Genomic DNA, 18,866 nt, shown 5'->3' with positions numbered 1-18,866 from the left:
AAAACCTCAGCGCAAAACTCGTACCGCGTTCGCAATGCAACTACGCCACCGATGCAGTCATGTCTAAATATATTTAGATTTAAAAGAACTATTATACCAAAGATTTCGTAGAAAAACTTTATGCTACTTTAATCGAAATAGTTCAGTACTGGATCAGATAGTACAAAGGTCTACGGATTTTTACGAGGACATTGGACTCTTAGTTGGAATTTGTTTTATCTTGGATATTGTAACAGATTAATCGAGATAGTTTTAAAAGGATTTAATATCAATTAGTTTAATATCTTTAGTGCCTTCCATAATACAAAGAAATGGAAAATAATTAAGTATTTTCGAAACCTACATACATAAATACATACATAAACCTACCTAGATGGGGCGGCGGAAATAAAGTAGCCTACACTAATAAAAAATATAAATCCGACACTGCACCCTAGTCTGCAGCATGTTTATTGACGGCTTATAACTCCAATTAGAATACTATTACTTCTATATAACATAGTTCTAAAGATCAATGGAAATTAAAATTAAAATTGAGGTCAACTTAAATTCTAATGTTTCAGACGGAATTCGCCTATTTTTATGATAAAATATCTGATATTAACTACCTCTGAGGGTACCAATTTCAAGAAAAATTTGTAAAAGTATCTCACTTAAAGTAAATTGTCTTGCCAGGGAGTCGAATTTAGGAACTCCCACTTTCTGACCATATAGTTTATGTGTGATTTTAATTTCTTTCCATACAAAGGTTGCTTGGAAGAGATTGCTTGTAGCGATAAGGCCGCGATTTTAAATCGTAATGTAAATTATAGATTAATAAAATGGTATAAATTTTATTTTTCTATTTACAACGGTTATTTGCAGTCATTACAGCAAAGAGGCGAAAAAAGCGCGTTTGATAGCTGCATTTTAAGTTACATGTAGATAAAAACTTAGGATTCATCACTGTAATTAGTGCAAAAATCCAGATTCCCTTTGTAGAAATTAGAAATCCATCAATTAAGATGGTTGTCTAGATTCTAGAATACATTCGATAAGGGGTCGCGTGTTAGTTTATTGATCAGATTCCATTATTGACGTCTGATTAGCGTAATTTCTTGGCATGAAGAAATTTGGTAATTTAGTTACAATTTACAGTATTAATTAGGATAGAAATACACTTTAGCATGCATGGAAGTAGAATGAGTTACGCAATTGTAGCACTAGTAACAAGAAATTTGATTTATAGCACTAATGGACTGATATAAACGGAGTATATTACAAAAAGCCGACGAGAAATATCAGCCGTTGCCTTTCGACCGGTCTGCGACATTACCGACAGATTATGGTCCTGGCTTTTTATAAAGCCTTTCTTCCTCTTATACTGAAGTCCTTAATGCGATTGTATTATGTGTTCAGACAAGATTGAGACATCAGTCACACACCACCTGTTCCGATGAACGGACTTCACCCAGGTACGTAGGAGACATAAGTGGTGCACAAGAGTGTGCGCAATATGCAGGGGCACTCTCTGTTCCTTCACTCTCATAGTCCGGTGAGACAGCAATCTCACATGACCGGAGAGGGATCAGGCGCAGGACCAACGGCTTTACGATTATCCGAGGCACGGGGTTATCACACCGTCAACTTCTTGACTCCGAGCAGCGATTGAATAATTTTTAAGATGGAAAAACCCCGTCATAATTATTTTTGGCCCATCCTGGGATTCGAAGCCAGGGCCTCTGCGCGATAGTCGTACTCATACCAGGTACACACAACTACGCCACCGATACAAAGATTATCTTTTATACCAACAGTAAAAAGCAAGACAATTTACGACTTCTATAAACGTTTCAGTATAGCGGAATATAGGACTACTACGCATCCTCGACAATTCTCATTGGCTTCTCGAACGAACATGTATTATCTGCTACTCGTAGTATATCATTCGAAAACATTCTACGAAGATCGCAAGAATTATCTCAAAAAACTTTCCAAAGTATTTAAACGCAAGCAGGTATTAAACATCAAACAACCTTTACTCATCTTGTTATAGAATTCAAAAATGTTCCCTGTTTGAAAGAACCAAGAATACAAGTTCGCAAGAAACTTTCTCCGAGTCTTTAAATACAGTACGCCAATGGATTTCATTGTCTTATTTTAATGAAAGATATTAACTCCGTTTCGAACTCAAAGGGAACGTTCAGTTATAATTAATTCGATAATCTGAATCTATTCTATATCTTGGACAATACATACTTAATACTTAGGCAAGTTTATATAGCTTTCTGATTAGACCTTACTTCAGATCGGTTTGTGGAGCTGAATTTCAATTGCTTACAATCTTATAATATTCTGTTACTGTCCTAGAATTGTGATCAGCTTTCTTTTCCATCGGATAAAATGCAACAGTAAACAGGTGTTATGGGTGAATTTAACTGTGAAATAAAAACAAAGTCAAAAATTCGCCCGAATAGCAACCACCAAACTCAGCGGAGTTAAATCCACCATAGTGGCCCACGTAAGTGTGTCGCGTTCCGGGATCAGCCTGTGTATATACGGTTGAAACAGGCCGCCATAATTGTATCGACTAGCGTGAATGAAACAACTCTCGTTAGTCGACAATCTATCCGGGATCTACTTACCATCAAGTGCAGTGAGGTCACTTTCACGTGTGAATGTCGACGATTGAACGGCAATCATATCTAAGTGACAATCAGTAAATTTTTGAGTAGAGTGCTTTAAAGTTTTGATTTTAGTATGTAAATTCATAACAATTCAACTTTTTATTTATTTTATAGTCTAATGTTATTAAAATTGTCTTAGAAGTACAAAACTTAGATCAACTGACGCAGAAAAAATGGCGATTAAAAATATCTATATTATACATTTTCGGTATATATGTCGCTTAGATATGATATATTGCCTTTCAAGCGTTGATATAAAAAATAGTAATACTTTTACAAACCTATATTATAAATGCGAAAGTTACTATTTATTACATCTATTAAGTGTTCACGGCTCAAACACTGAACCCTTTTCAATGAAATTTAGTACGGAGATAGTTTTAGACTCCAAGATCCTTCCGAGACAAAGGCTACTTTTCATGTATAAAATATATAGCGATCCTGTCATCAGAAGCTAGTATTTATAAACACAATTCACAAAACTGTGTGAATTAAGTTGTGCTTACCGCAATACTACGAGCAATGTTCGCTGGCGTAGAAGTCAACCACAAGCGAAGCAACAGGTATATAACCTACTTCTGCGGTTTATTTGAACGTGTTTAAGATAGATAGGAAAGTGGAACTAGTGCCTTCTAACCAGTTTCCAACATTAATGGGTAAAATATGATTTTATATCTATTTTATTAATTACTACATACATAACATACATACATAACATCACGCATTTTATCCCCGAAGGGGTATGCAGAGGCGCAACTAGGGCACCCACTTTTCGCCATATATGTTCCGTCCCATAATGTGATAGGGGGCGAGCCTATCGCCATATCGGGCACAAATTCCAGACTCCGGGCTGATACTGAGCAGAAAAACCCAAATATCACTTTGCCCGACCCGGGATTCGAACCCAGGACCTCAGAGCGCTATTGTACCGGACATGCAATACAACTACGCCACCGAGGCAGTTTTATTAATTACTATCTAAGATAAGTAACCTAGTTAATTATTTTTCATATTCAATTCAATGTTTATAGTAACCTATTTTATTCCTTATTTACCTTATTGAGATCTTTTTGCTCTAATCCAAAAAAATATATAAAAATGGCTGGGTTGGGTATAATCGTATCGCGCAGTGAAACCGTTAATTCAATATTACTAGTAAAGTCGATATATCGCTGGCTCACTATTACAAGGTTTTATGTAAATTTTTGAAGATCTAATTGATCGGAAGTAGCTTTTACTTAGCTCCATCCCAAGCCGTGTTTTTTATCTTTCACCTCGAATTCAATATAGTTTCCTGAACATTACTAATTAAAAATATATTATGACCCTGTAATATCTAGTTGTAACGCACAAAATTGTTATAAATTAACCAGTTTCCAGGAATATAATGTGGAATATTACGAGCATGCATAATGCCCGAAGCATTAGAAACTTCATTAATGTTTAGGAACTAGTTAAACAGCGTTCTCCATCCGAAACCTCTGCCTGAATCCTCACAAATACATTTCCAGTGTATGTTTCGATATAGTTTACCAAGAAGTAGTACGCATTGGTTTAATATCCTTAAAGAGTATGTATGTTTACGCGAATGTTAAACATTAAAATTAATCGTTTTGAAGACTGCAGCACGTGGCCAGCTGCGTGGCCTTCACGAAGGCCACAAAGTCTTCGAAACGTCGGGACAAAATTAAAATATAAAAAACGCTATAAAATCTGAAAAATAGTTTAATTTTAATGCATTGTAAACAAATTCTTTTTATTGTCCTTACGATGCCCTTATACAATATACATATATCAAAAGATTGAAAATCTTATATTTTCAGCCTTTTATCAGAAAAGTATCTCATATCAGAAACTTTGAAATAAGTAAATTAAATTACGTTCATAAGAACCAGATAAGGTTTTAGAAGCCGTGGGACTTTAAATCAAAATATAGATTAGATTTCTGTATAATGTAAGTTTTGTATAAGTTTATAGAAAACTGAAATAATGCTGTGTCTGTATGTTAGATGATGAAATTTTGTGGAATAAGTATTTCTCAAAATAAAGGTAACAGAAAAGTTTTAACAAAATATTGTTATGTTATAGTTATGTAATATTGTTATTAACTGTGACACAGTTAATACTAGTACAGCCGCCAACGACATACTCTAAATAAATAACAATATTGCATAGTAGTTGATGTCTTGAATAATCGTAAGGGTATTTATTTGTTAAATTTTAACTTGTTGTAATAAATAAGTAAAAAAAAAAAATTGTCTTATCTGTTTTATTTTTTTGTTTGTTTGTAGTAAGCAAACGAGCAAGCGATCCGCCTAATAGTAAGCAACATGCGCCGCCCATGGAATTTGCTATGGGGCCTTTCAGGTATTAACGTAAAAATACGTAACGCAATTTTTTTAAATTTTTTAGCTCCCCACCCCCACACGTGACGCGCTGTAACGTTTTCATGTACGCCCCCCTCCCTCCAAAAGTTACGTAACTCTAAAGTGTAATTTTTTTCTAATATTCACAATGTATGTCACGCAAAGTACCAGAAAGACGCTAAAATACCTTTATTATTGTTCTAAAATACAAAAAACTAATGTTACATACCCCTCCCGTCCCTGTTACGCATCGTAACGTTTTAAGAGGCCGTCCCTACCCTCCAAATTACGTTACGTAATACTTGAACAGACTCTATGACAGAGGCACAGCTAAGCCGTTGCCTACCGGGCATATGGTGAGAAATACTCCAATAACAGTTTCTACATGTAAGTTCATCCGCGTGAAGGTTCTTCTTCCCTGAACTGTCACGTTGTCTTTTTTCCAAGATAAAATGTACTTAATATATGTTATTCCAGTAATTGATCTGTATGTATCCTGAAATGTCATTAAAATCGATTCAACATATTATTATAAGATAATTTTATCTGGGAAAAGTGCTTAATAAGGCTTTAAACTAAAAAATATATAATTAGTGCGGACGGAGCCACGTGAAAACATTAGTTACAATAATATCTAAAATATGAATAACCCTTATATATCGATGGCTCCTACGTATATAATCGTATCCCACAATTTTGCTGTTTTTACTTTTTTGTATTTTCTAAATGAACTAGATGAGTTCCATGAACTGTGTAAATTTGAAAGTCAAATATTGAAAATTAAGTATTTTAGATTTCCGTTTTCTATCGTATGTTGTTTTTGCATGCGACGTAACTGATCGTAATTACTTTGGCCACATTTTACGAGGGAGAAGGGTCAAGCGCCGCGCGTCGTATGTATCACTTACCGGTCGATACGTTGAGCATACGCATGTTCGAACCTAAAATATTAGTTTAACTTGATGTGAGCATTATTGATTGGTTCTACTAGAAATATGTAATTACATATTTCTACCTATCAAGAAGTATTCACGAACACAAAAACTCTGTGTTATTTGTTTGTGGATTGGTTTAAAATGACGACAATGTTTGTAACGTTGTAAATAAAAATGAAGAGGATCATTGCATTTCAAACAATTACACTGAAAATAGGCTATTGGGTAAGTCTTTTGAATTATATTTGTAATATTTACGCTGTTTATTATAAAATACAATTTTTAGTAATACTTATTAATCAAATCATGTAAGAATATGGTTAGTAACACTTACGATTATGTACGTTGTTTTTGTTTTTAAAATTATATCGCATGTAACACATACATTTTTTTACATCGATCATTATCGAAAGTTATTTATCGTATCTAATACATGCAATATTTTACTTAGTTCGCACAAAAGTGTTTACTATCGTATTTATAACTTAATATAATTTACGTCGCTCTATCTCTTATCGTAAGTATCAATACAATAGTATACATGGACCTCAACAAAAATAATGCTGTCTTATGTCAGTTTTTTAATGTTTCAGACTCTCCGTTACCAGCCAGGACCGACCTTATTGAAATTTCAGCCCTTTCTGAACTCTTGGGCGAAGATTTTGAAAGTATATCACCAACATTAACGACTTTAACTACTTTTGATATTATCTATGAGGTTATTTAAAAATTCGGTATTATTATTATTATTTTATTATTGATGGATTTTGTATGGTGATTGTTTTTCTCCATACAAAGTAAATGAGATGAATCATGTAAATTTTCTTGATTTTAAGTTGACATTACAAGATAAAAATTGGTGAAAATTTTTGCAGGGTAATACTGTTCAGTGGTCTAAGATTAAAGAATTAAAACTACTAGCTTTAATATCATTCTACATAAATATGACTGATGAACAGAAGTATATGACAATTGTTCATAACATAATTCTACCCATAGGGGTAGAGAGAGACTATGGATTGCCATTTTGAAAGATGCTGACATACTTCTCTCGCTTTCTCCACCTTCATCAATCTTTTCATGCATTCCCGCCGGTTCCGGGTACTTTTGACCTGACCTATACTAAGAATGTCAGATATCTGACATTCAAAGGTACGGTGCGGTCGACCCCTATCAGCTCTTCCATCCACATTCGCCTTATAGACCGTCTTTGTCAGTCTCTTATCATCCATCCTCTTCAAATGCCCAAACCACCTTAAACCGTATGAAAATTGTGACGAAAATGAATACCATACCGCTTAATGTATGGCCAATGAATTGTAGTAAATCCAATTTACTACAATTCATTTGATTTGATTTGATTTGATTAGTCTTTGTACTAGTGGTGTCATTTCAAAAATTCACCACAGTTTTTACAAAGGCCTTTCATTAGAACCTTCATCCTCTCGATATCGAGAGAGAGACTTATGAGAAGGATTCAGAATAAGACATCATTATCTTCTCAAACCGTTATAGAAGATACCGATTGTTCCTTATGACAGTTACGAGATCTTTTTTATTCTTGATTTTAAGATTATCTTAAGTACAGTAAATCATGTGATACTAATCCTTGACACTTAAAATGATCTATGTAATTATTATTTCATTTTTATTTTACATTTTATATACGTAAAATGTGTAAAGGGCATTCTCTACCAGTTAACCTTTGTGTGATGGAGTCATGAAGGCAATAAAGATAAGTGTAAAAAAATATAATATGGGATGAATAAAAATTGTTAAAAATAATAAAATAAATGTTAAATGTTAAAAAATGTTATAAATAAAAGTATAACTACACGGACATACATATGTTAAGCAACAGCAGTAGAACCTTAGCTTTGGATGCAAAACGATTCGTGGTCGTCCTAATATCGAGTGAGAGTGCATTCCGGAGAAGAATGGATTGATTTGCAAAGGAAGAGGTGAGTAAAGTCGAAACTGTGAGAGGGACACTTAACTAGAAGATTGTTTGAAGAGCGAAGGTTTTTATTATGAGTACTACTTAGGTACTGGAATTGAGAAGGTAATTAGGAAGGAGACTTGGGATGTGAAAGTATAGAGAAAGTATAGTGAGTGCCCGCAAAGAACGGCGTTGACGTATGGGCAGCCATTTCAACTGTGAGCGGTAGGAAGACACATGGTCGTATTTACGGAGATTCAAAATGAATCGAATGCAGTTATTCAGGAGGCAGTCAAGTTCATTGAATTGGTCTGCATTCAGATCAAAATAGCACGCATCACCGTAGTCTATTATAGAAAAGATAAGGGATTGCACAGGCGTTGCCTTAGTTTTGGTAGGGAGAAAGTTTTACAAACGATAAAGAGCACGCAGAGTACTCATAACTTACTGGCAAACAGAGTTTATTATGTTATGTTTTTATATGATATTAAATAAGCTTTTAAATGATTTTTAGATAGCCATTATTACTATTTTTACGGGTTAATGTTCCTCATAAAAGTTACCTACTAAATCTTTCTTGTAACGACTGTTAAAACCTCATTAATAAAAAGATTATTACGTAAATTGTGATGCTCAATTATAATACTGCCAATCTATACATAATAAATATCAAGTATATTAATTAAACTTTTATACCTAGATGTCATTGTGATTCTAGAAAATTAAGGGTAATGAAAGGGTCACTTTGTTTATTTAAGATAACATTTAGTTCCATGTTTCATGTACGTAGGTAAAAAAAAATTACCTATACATTTGTTACATACATTTCAACTTGTATACCCAGAAAAAAACGAGAAATTGTGTGTTAATTTCATAATTATCTTTGGCTATTTATTACTGTATAAGAATAGTACCAACCTAAATACTTTATAATAAATATAACTTAAGGTAAAATTTACTGTTTTTATTTAAACTTATTTTAACTATTAAACTATTATATTAAAAATCCGGCTTATTTAATATAATATTATAATATAAATACATTTTTGATCACCTAATCATCACATACACTAATCAAGTAAGTTTACAATGTACGCAGTTAATAATGGCATGTATGTGTTACGTCTCAATTTTACTTTAATAAGATCACTGTATACTACCGTAACTTTTATATACGATATTTTTATAAAAAAATAAGCAGGCGTAAAAAATCGTAAGTAGCACTTACTATTTTTTTACCATACGCATATCCGACAGAAATAATCGTAACTGCAATATTTAAAAAACTACAAATAATTAATATTTTGTTCCTACTCTATATTGTGCCTCCCTAGATCATCTATGCATAGATTAAATTTCAAAACAAAAGGGTTAAAATTAACGATACGATGCAAGAAAACACCTTTAAACCTCTGTCCTGAAAAAAGTGCAAAACAAACATACGATTATATACGTAGGAGCCATCGATATATCCATGAATTATATTTATATTTTTCTAATGAAACAATCTATTATTTTAATGTTACCCTCTTAATACAGCAACACACTTCTTTCGCAAACAATATTTTTCCGTTGTCTTTTATGATTTAATGTTACATCGAACAATTTATGGCCCTATTTGTTCATTTCCATTCCTATTATTGGGAGCGATCCAGTTTCTCTGAAACAAACACAATTAGATAAAAAGTTCTAATTTAGGCCGAAGACATTACGTTTCTTCTTTCGGTTATTTGTTTTGCGACAGAGCTGAAATAATTGTTACAAAAGGGCATGGTTTCTTCAAGATTTTTTTGAAACTAGAGCTAAGTGCATACCTCACCTAACCATTTCTTTTGCTAAAGCGATATTTGAAAGAGTCTGACTATTATTATGGTGTTATGAGGATCTTTGTCCACAGGAATTAGCAAATATTTTAGTAACATTTTAAGTTACTAATTTTAACCTACTTTTTGCTCTAGTAAATGAAAGAAACATGATCACGAGAGTGGAAGCGAAAGCAAAACCCAATAAATCCATTACAATAATCAAAGATGAGTTTTTCTAAAAATATAGCTGTCATGTCATTTGTACTTTAGTTTCATAAAGAAAGCCCGATGGAAGGCCGGATATTTGAGAGACTTTGTGACCTCTTTTAGCCTCTTCACATTTTTCTGTAATATTCTTCATTGATTTTTTAACACCACAAAAGATTTAGAAGGCTTTCAAAAGTTCAAGTTTTATATATTAAATAACGTCATGAGGTGCAATTCATATTATATTTAATTTTTATTGGCTAATTAGTTCGTAATGTTATTCTAATAATAATTAGGACAAATTAAATTTTATTTTATATGGCTGATTGATGCGGTCTGTCCATAATATGAAGGATTGGTGATCATTTGGTATGATCTATTTCATTGGCGAGGTTACCCAACACCGAAGCCATTGTTTATAGAAAAATCATTTCTATTCTTTCATACACTCGGGTGGCAAGAAGTAGATTTCGTAGATGAAAATCTTACTAGCTCTATACTACTAAACTTATTAATATGATCGTCGGTTCAAAATAAACAAAAAATTAAAAAAAAAATTGACACTAGAAAGGAAATTCCTATCTTTTTAAGTTGAATAAAAGTAAAAACCAAAGAACAAACGATGTAGAACATTATTAAAAGTTTAACCGTAGTTAGTGTCACAAATGTTCAATATGCAGATTAACTCAACGAAAGAACATTTGCTTGCATTCATTACATAGTTTTTAACTTTTGTAGTGAATTTCCTGATAATGCTTTTTAAAATATCAATTGTGAATTTCTTATAAGACTTTGAAACTATTCTTTCGTTTAATAAATCTATTATAATGCCATAGTTAAAGCAGTAAACGATTAATCGCTTGCAGTTGGTTTTGACTAAAATATATCTGCATGATAATTTATAGATAACAGTGCGAAATAGTTATCAATTTATTTGATATACCTTTAAGTGCAAGCATGAAACAAGTATCTAATTTCAAATGTAATAAGGACTGGAATTAAAAGTGATTAGATATAACAAAATTGGTTATACTAATTTATACAACTGTATGACATACATTGATAAAACTGGGATGAAAATAAACTAAACTAAACTAAACTAGAAACAGAAATGATTTTGCTTTAAATAAAAATATCTACCACTAAATTTACAGGAATACTTTTCGAAAGATATCACTAACCAACCGACCGGTACGCGAGTCAATGCTCAACTGCCACGATCTGTCAAACGCTCAATGCTATCATAGCGAAAAAATCAGGTCTCTTCAGAAATACCCTCACAAACCTAATTTTATGTTATATATATGTGATCATAGTTGAATTTTGGTAAGCCATTTCGTCTCTTATACTCAGCATCATTATCATATTATAGCGGTCCACTGCTGGACTCAGGCCTCTTCCAAAAAATGCATCTGCGATCGATCATCCTCTTCTATGTTCACTCCATGTAGTCTGATTTTTAGTAAACATAAGATATTGAGTTGCTATATTCAAAAATTTTATGACCTAGTTCCTCTATTATTTTACTAAAATCTGTATTACAGTCATCAGATATGTAGTTCATCCATTAAATTATTTAATTGTTTCACTTTTATTAACTGACTTCCAAATAAGGAGAAGGTTCTTAATTCGTGTATTTATGTTTTATTCATGTCTGATACGCCAATCATCAAATAGAGTTTATTTGTTCGAAATTTACACGAAAGAATCAGAAATAATAGATGTATGAAAACAGTTTTTCAATTCAATGACTTTTATATTCCGTCAGGTTATAATTAAATTTATAGATAACTTTACCCTAACAACCAAAAAAAAACCGTTTTTAAATTATTTCTAAAAAGAACACATCGACAAATGAACAATGATCTGTTAATAAAAAGGTATAGTTTTCTAGTGTCACGCTAATATTAAGTTAATTAGCACAATCGTCCTGAGTATGGCGTTAGCATAGAATGTTCCACGAAATGTCCTATATGAAACTAATGAAAATGATGTCATACTCTTCTACTTTATCATTCTCAATCTGAGTTATCTATGCGAGCGATAATGTTCCATTTTGGAAAGCCTAATGCAGTAAAATATCAATGCAATTAACTCAAAATTAATAGTAATTTGACATAAGCCACGAGCGACTGCTCATTACTAGAACATAATGTTAAAATTGTGTACGAAGTACGAACCCATTGAAGCGTACACAATGACGCTTTGTTCCAAGTAGCCATACAAATGGAGTTGCTTTCTAATTATATCATACTCTTTGTTTACCATTATTAAAAGTTTTATTATTTTAGTTCATTAGACATGAAATAGGATTATGATGAGGTGATTAAGGATACCATTGTCCTTTTGGTTTAAACGAGATGGAAGCGTCTACTACGTGATTCATTACCACCGTCTTCTCATTACTAGGTAAAAGAATGTTAGGTAAGCCTAAATTATTTATATCAGTACTAATATCATCTATATCTTCTATACTTATAATAAATCTGTAGAGAGGTCAATTCTGTACATGAAATATATTTCCAAAATAACTATCAGGGGGTGATTAGGGATCGATACTGATGCCAAAAATGCAATTAGTAAAATTTTTGTCTGTCTGTCTGTCTGTCTGTCTGTATAACCGTTATAGAAACAAAAACTACTCGACGGATTTTAACGAAACTTGGTACAATTATTTGTCATACTCCTGTGCTAGTTATAGTATACTTTTCATCACGCTACAATTAATAAGAGCAGAGCAGTGAAGGGAAATGTTGGGAAAACGGGAGAAGTTACTCCATTTTTTAAGCCTCCGTCGCGTGTGCAACCTTAATGGTTAAAGCTACGCAGAAATTATGTATGACGGAAATGTTCTCCTTAAAATTATGTAAAAAATATCCCACGACAGCATATGTCTATCTTTTATGGTTGACTCACAATAATACGTGTAACTCCCGATAGCTTAGCAGTTCGAAGCTTTCTCATTATATTTGTCTACTCTTACGTTTATAACACTCTCAGTCATCCCTAATTAAAAAAGTTAACATTATTAAATATTCCATAAAAAGTTATACATGAAATACGCTAATAATAAGCCATCATGCGTGAATACTGAATCATGCTATAAGGATTATTTTTGTATATATAAAAGGTCGCGAACGCACACGCAGGCGGCTTGCTTGGCACCTAGAGGCTAACGAATCACCTAGCGAGTAGCTTCGTAAAACGAACATTCTCGAACGTTCGCGACCGGCTGCATTTTTGAAATCCGAAATCCACGCGGGCGAAGCTGCGGGCGGAAGCTAGTAAATAATAAGTGTAAACATAATCAAAAACCATAGTGTCTTGCGTCCGTTATGAATGCGAAATGCAACATTTTTAGAACTCCTTTGTAACTGTGATCAGCGGTGTAAGGTGTGTCGATATTTGTATGTACTAATTTATTATACTAGTTACGATATTTGAAAATTATTTCCCATCTTTCAGATATTATGTTTGTAAAGGAGCCATTCATGATAAGTAACTTAATTTTTTTGTATGTTCAAGTCATGTGAAAGTAAAGGTTTCTATTTTTGTGCTTGATATCACCAATTATAGGCATCTTAAGTTGGCATCAAGAAATTAATTAAACGGAATTTGTTTAAAAAAGACGTTGTGGAGGATTTAAAGGATTTGTTCAAACCTTTATAGGCACGGACGAGTTTTCAAGAGCATCATGTATACCTAAAAATTGTAATTAATATACCAATGTACCGTGACAGATCATCATATGACCTACATCTGGTGCTGACAATTCAGGCATCGGAATCTGATAATTGGAGATGGCCTTACACAGTTATGCCCAAGGGTGAGCCGGCTAATGTCGTTTACGTTCGAGAGCCATCGCACCACTTAGTTCCAGCTCCGTTTTGGGTTTGATCGATCAGAATTTGAGTAACAGTAAGAGATCACAGAGCTTATAGATATATAAAATTTTAACTAAATAGTAGAAATATTGGGCATCGTTTGCAGATAAGAGCTGATGCGTATTTATTAACTTGAAAGCGTCTTACACACTTAATTAGTACTAAAATTACAAGATACCTAATTGTCTACATTATAGAAACGTGAAACAATCAGATAAAAATGTGGGTTTTGATAACAACGCGTTCATTATCCCATTTTTTTAATTGGGACAAATGAGCATACGCTTTACCTAATGGTAAGTGATCACCGTGGATGAACATATGCAATACCAAAGGCCACAAAGATGCGTTGCAGGTCTTTTAGGTGGGAATATGCTCTTTTTTTTAAGGTCGCCAGTTCGTATCTGCCGGGAATACTGCTGGCAGCAATTGGTTCTATGGTTTTATAGTTCTTGATCAAAAATGTCGGCTGATTCAGCCTAAAGTACATAAAATGGCAACAGTAGGAACATCAGCAACCCAAGGGCATTTAAACTGGCCTTGGAACGTTCAAATTAAACGGTAATTGTCAATCAAGCGGTTCATTCGACAACGGATATCGACTGATGGACGCATCGAGTGGACAATTCGATAAGTTGCAGATTGAACGCCTTCCCTACAGTTCATTGATGACGCATTTCTCTTTTATTACGTTAGCTGTTAGAATCGTAAGCACCTTAACTTAACACCTAACCTATCTATTAAGGGGCCGTTCAAGTATTACGTAACGCAATTTTTAAAGATTTTTGAACACCCTACACCCCCATGTAACGTGTCGTAACGTTTTCCAGTACGCCCCCGCCTCCCACTCCAAAAGTTATGTATTCCGTCGGCTTATACAGTTATGAGACCAGTAACCATTTACGTAAGAATAGGGTAGTTGACAACTTTTTTTTAAATATAATTATCGAAAATTTATTTCATCCAAAATCAATATCTACGCAAAAATAAATAAGTTATAAAGCTTTGAAATTTGATGGAAAGGGAAGCTGTCAAATAACAGTACTAATGAAATGTGACGTCAACCAATGCCACCGGCCATGACGCTGCGTGAATGAGAAAAGGAAAGCGCGATATCCCCACCACGCCCCTACTTTTGCTCACAATATTTCAAATATGAATAACTGCTTTATTTTTCAACCAATTTTGATGCTGATTTCACAGAAGAATTTCTTTTTCATATTATTTTCTGTTACATATAAAATGATAAACTCAATTAAACATAGGAAGCTACCCTAAATAACTGCTGTATGTTATAGTTTCTGTATGCCTTTCTAACATTTTAATAATAAGATTTCGTCTTTTTTCGTGTAGACTACAAAGAGGAAATGTTATTTGAATTTATGTTTATAGGTCGGTATGTTATTATTTGCTTTACAGCCTAAATGGGTAGTTAGGCCATGAAGACGTCATTAGATTTACCTTAGCTGTAAAGAAGCGAAGAATACGGCGAAATCTTGCCTAGTTTTTTATCACCTTAATGGGATAAAACACTAGGATATAAATTCTCATCAAAAGACATAAAGTACGAAGTGTTGTTAAAAATGTCCTTTTCCTTTAGCGCAGTCGGGAAAGTTTTATTAGTTGAGGATAGTACAGTACAGTAACTTTACTGGACCCTTTGCGGTGAAATGAAAATCGCACAAGGAAAATAGCGACCGTCAATATACGACATCCATTGATGGTTAATACAATTTTGTCGACGTGATTCACTTCTTCACGTACCTCTTTAAGGACGCAATATTGTAGGTAGGCGGAAACACGTATGCCGACAAACTGTTCCACAATTAAATGCGAATTGAGTTTTGTTACATAATATAACGCTTGGTGCATCCATAAACTATTCTATATTCAAGATTTTTTTATATGGAAACGACAAAGTGATCCTTATGGTAAGTGGAGTGGGGTCCTATTGAGTGTGACAAGAGATGATTACCGTTCGGCAGTCTACACAATTATGCCGGCCTGTTGGAACCAAATACACACAGGCTGATCCCGGAACGCGACACAGTTACGTGGGCCACTATGGCGGGTACTAACACCTTGTGTAGAGTACTCGCTATTCGGGCGGATATAAAATATGTTCTACCTCCAGCAAAACTATCTTATTTTATTTTATTTATGTATCAGGTTTTCCAGCAGACTTAACACTATGATTACAATAATTTAAATATTATAACTTATAGCTACAATGTATGCCCAAGTTTGAAAAGCTCAACATGTATATAATTGAATTTAAAAGTGACTTCAGCGCAGCAAATTAAACACAATACAATTTGGAGACGTTCACGCAATAAGTTAACCTATGCCAGACTATATAAATCCTGCACAGAATCTTATATTATACATTATAAGTCTTCCATTTCTGCGACACTGAAAGACAAATCTATACCACTCGCTGAGTTTATAACTGCATTCGTACGATACAATATTTTTCATCTCTATAAACCGGATAACTTCGCTGTGCAGCCTGTTGCTTCGTCTCAAGTTTCTGAATCCATCGACCACTTCACGAATACTTCGCAAGACACCCGCAGGCACCGATTGGATGTTATAGAATTCGCGGTGAAACTTTCTTGTTCATTCTTATATATCCATTTGTTGGATTTAGTTAAGAAGTGTTTTCATTTTTATTAAAGTTGTACAAATTCTGGATACTGTGTGGATAATTTGTATAATTGCTTACTGTCTTATACTAATTATGCTGTATGCCAATGACTTACGTAGAGTTTGGACTTATTTTGAATTTCATTTAAAGTTAATAGAAACAAGATATTGTATTTCTTCGTCGGTATTCCTATGATAAACATAGTAACAATTATTATAATTATTAGTCGAAATTAAATTTAATAGTAAATATTGATGGAACAGAAAATAGTATTTGTTTTTACAAATATTCTACGTGTTTATAGAGTCCCTATAACATCGGTTTTCAAGAAAATTTCACTTTTACGTAATAATCACCCAGCCGACAAAGGTCATCTTTTATCTTTATACACTAGCTTTTGTCTGCGGCCCAACTCACGTTTTCCGAGATAAATAGTAGCTTATAACACTCAGGAGTAATATAGCTTCCTATTAATAAAGAAAATTCAAAATCGGTTTAGTACTTAGTTCCAGAAATGAGACCGTTCAAACAAACTCTTCAGTTTTACATATTAGTGTAGATTCTCTTTATCGTGACATATTGAAAAATTAACCTGCAGTTGGTAAAAACTTAAGTAGACATATCCCAATCCCTTTTGATTTCTTCATTAACGTCTTAAATCTACGAATGCTCGCAGAACTGTTGACTGACGATTCCAAGGTCGATCTGGAAATCTTTGGAGGAGGCCCATGTTCAACAGTAGACATGCGTATGTATATATAATGTGACGTCACACCAATTCGGGTCTGGCTAATGTGGCCAAGTATGACAAGAACGAGGGGAGGGTTAAAAAATAATGGAAACTTATATAACGTTATTTATGGATGGCCTCTAAGTAGGTACCTGGTAAAACCACAATATTATTCATACAAAATTATCATGGAGATTTTTTTGCCTTAATATGATAAACCATAAGTCTTTTAAAAGAACGTATATACTATATCACACTTTCCATCGCTTTGAATACTAGATGAAACACTAGCAATGATCAAGTGAATTTCACCACTAATAAAAGTCTTTGTATATTGACGTAGTCTTCACTGCCTTTTCGTTATTTAGTATTTTCGAAATCTACAGTATTAATTTGTTTCCACGCTAACGGCATTTGTACGATAAGTATATGATTCCTCCATCTAAAATACTCATAATATTCGCAGCCAATTTCTCAACACCGAGTTTCCTTGCATTAAAACAGTCCCATGTGGCACGAGTCTAAAATGATGTTTATTATCAGCATGCAGTTAATTAACTTTATTATTTAAAAATACTATTTATTTAATGATTTCTTATATTTACGCCAATTTTAGAAAATAAAATTAAACTATTTTTCGGATTTTATTGTGGTTTTTATATTTTAATGTTCTCCCGACGTCACCCAGTGACCACAAAAGCTGCAAAGTCTTCTAAACTTCAAGAGAATATTAAAATATAAAAACCACGATAAAATCCGAAAATAGTTTACTTTTAATATTAGTTATTTGTCATATGAGTAATGCGATAAATAGATATTAGATAACAATATTGCGTAACTATTTATGTGCATAGTATTTAAGTTTACTTGGAACAGTTCCCTCCTCCAAAAACAATGAGAACAGCATAATTTTGCAATGGAATTAGTTATTTTTCAGTCACGTAGGTAGCAAACGAATTCTTAAAGCTAAAAGTAATAGGTATCTTCAACTTAGCTATTACACTTACTCTCGTCGTCCCGTGGACACATCTTTCGACAACGTCAACACAATTCTTTTTTTCATTTTTCAACTCTCGACAACAACACTCGTCTTTTCAAACTTCAGTTTTGTGGTCAACTGATTAATTTTTATAGCTGAAATAGCAATGATAAAACAATCATTAAACAGCATTTATCACATTGATGCTGTATTAGTGCTTAGGCTGATGACATAAGGTACATTTATTTGCCAAATTCTTCTCATATTCTCCTTTCTAAAACTAATGTGAACACTTCATGTTAATTTATCATTATTATAATTAATTATTTGCTCAGCATAAGGATTTGCAAAATCTTTAACAAATATAGCGGCACTTAAAAATATTTAATTACTGTTGCATCTTTAATCTGTGCTTATAAGACCATACAATTCTGGTCTACTACTTCCTCCTCCCAGTATCTCACTCCAATCCTACAATTTCACTCATGTTATAACAATGTTTGAGAAACAGTTTCACTTAATTTTACGACTAGCTGTCTACCTAAAAACACCCCATAGAGTCGAGGGAAAATAAAGTATTTCTGGAATTTGAGGTTACGATCTACCCATCCGTAGATCCGTACACGGTTGGATTTTCTAAATGGGGCGGTAAAAGCTACCATAACCACTATGGTAACAAGACTGTGGCTATTAGGTTGTATTACGGTA

The sequence above is a fragment of the Manduca sexta genome, chromosome 12 (assembly GCF_014839805.1).
Source record: "Manduca sexta isolate Smith_Timp_Sample1 chromosome 12, JHU_Msex_v1.0, whole genome shotgun sequence".
In the NCBI taxonomy this organism is placed as follows: domain Eukaryota; kingdom Metazoa; phylum Arthropoda; class Insecta; order Lepidoptera; family Sphingidae; genus Manduca; species Manduca sexta.
The sequence above is the reverse complement of the archived record's forward strand: the minus strand, read 5'-3'. Positions refer to the sequence as shown.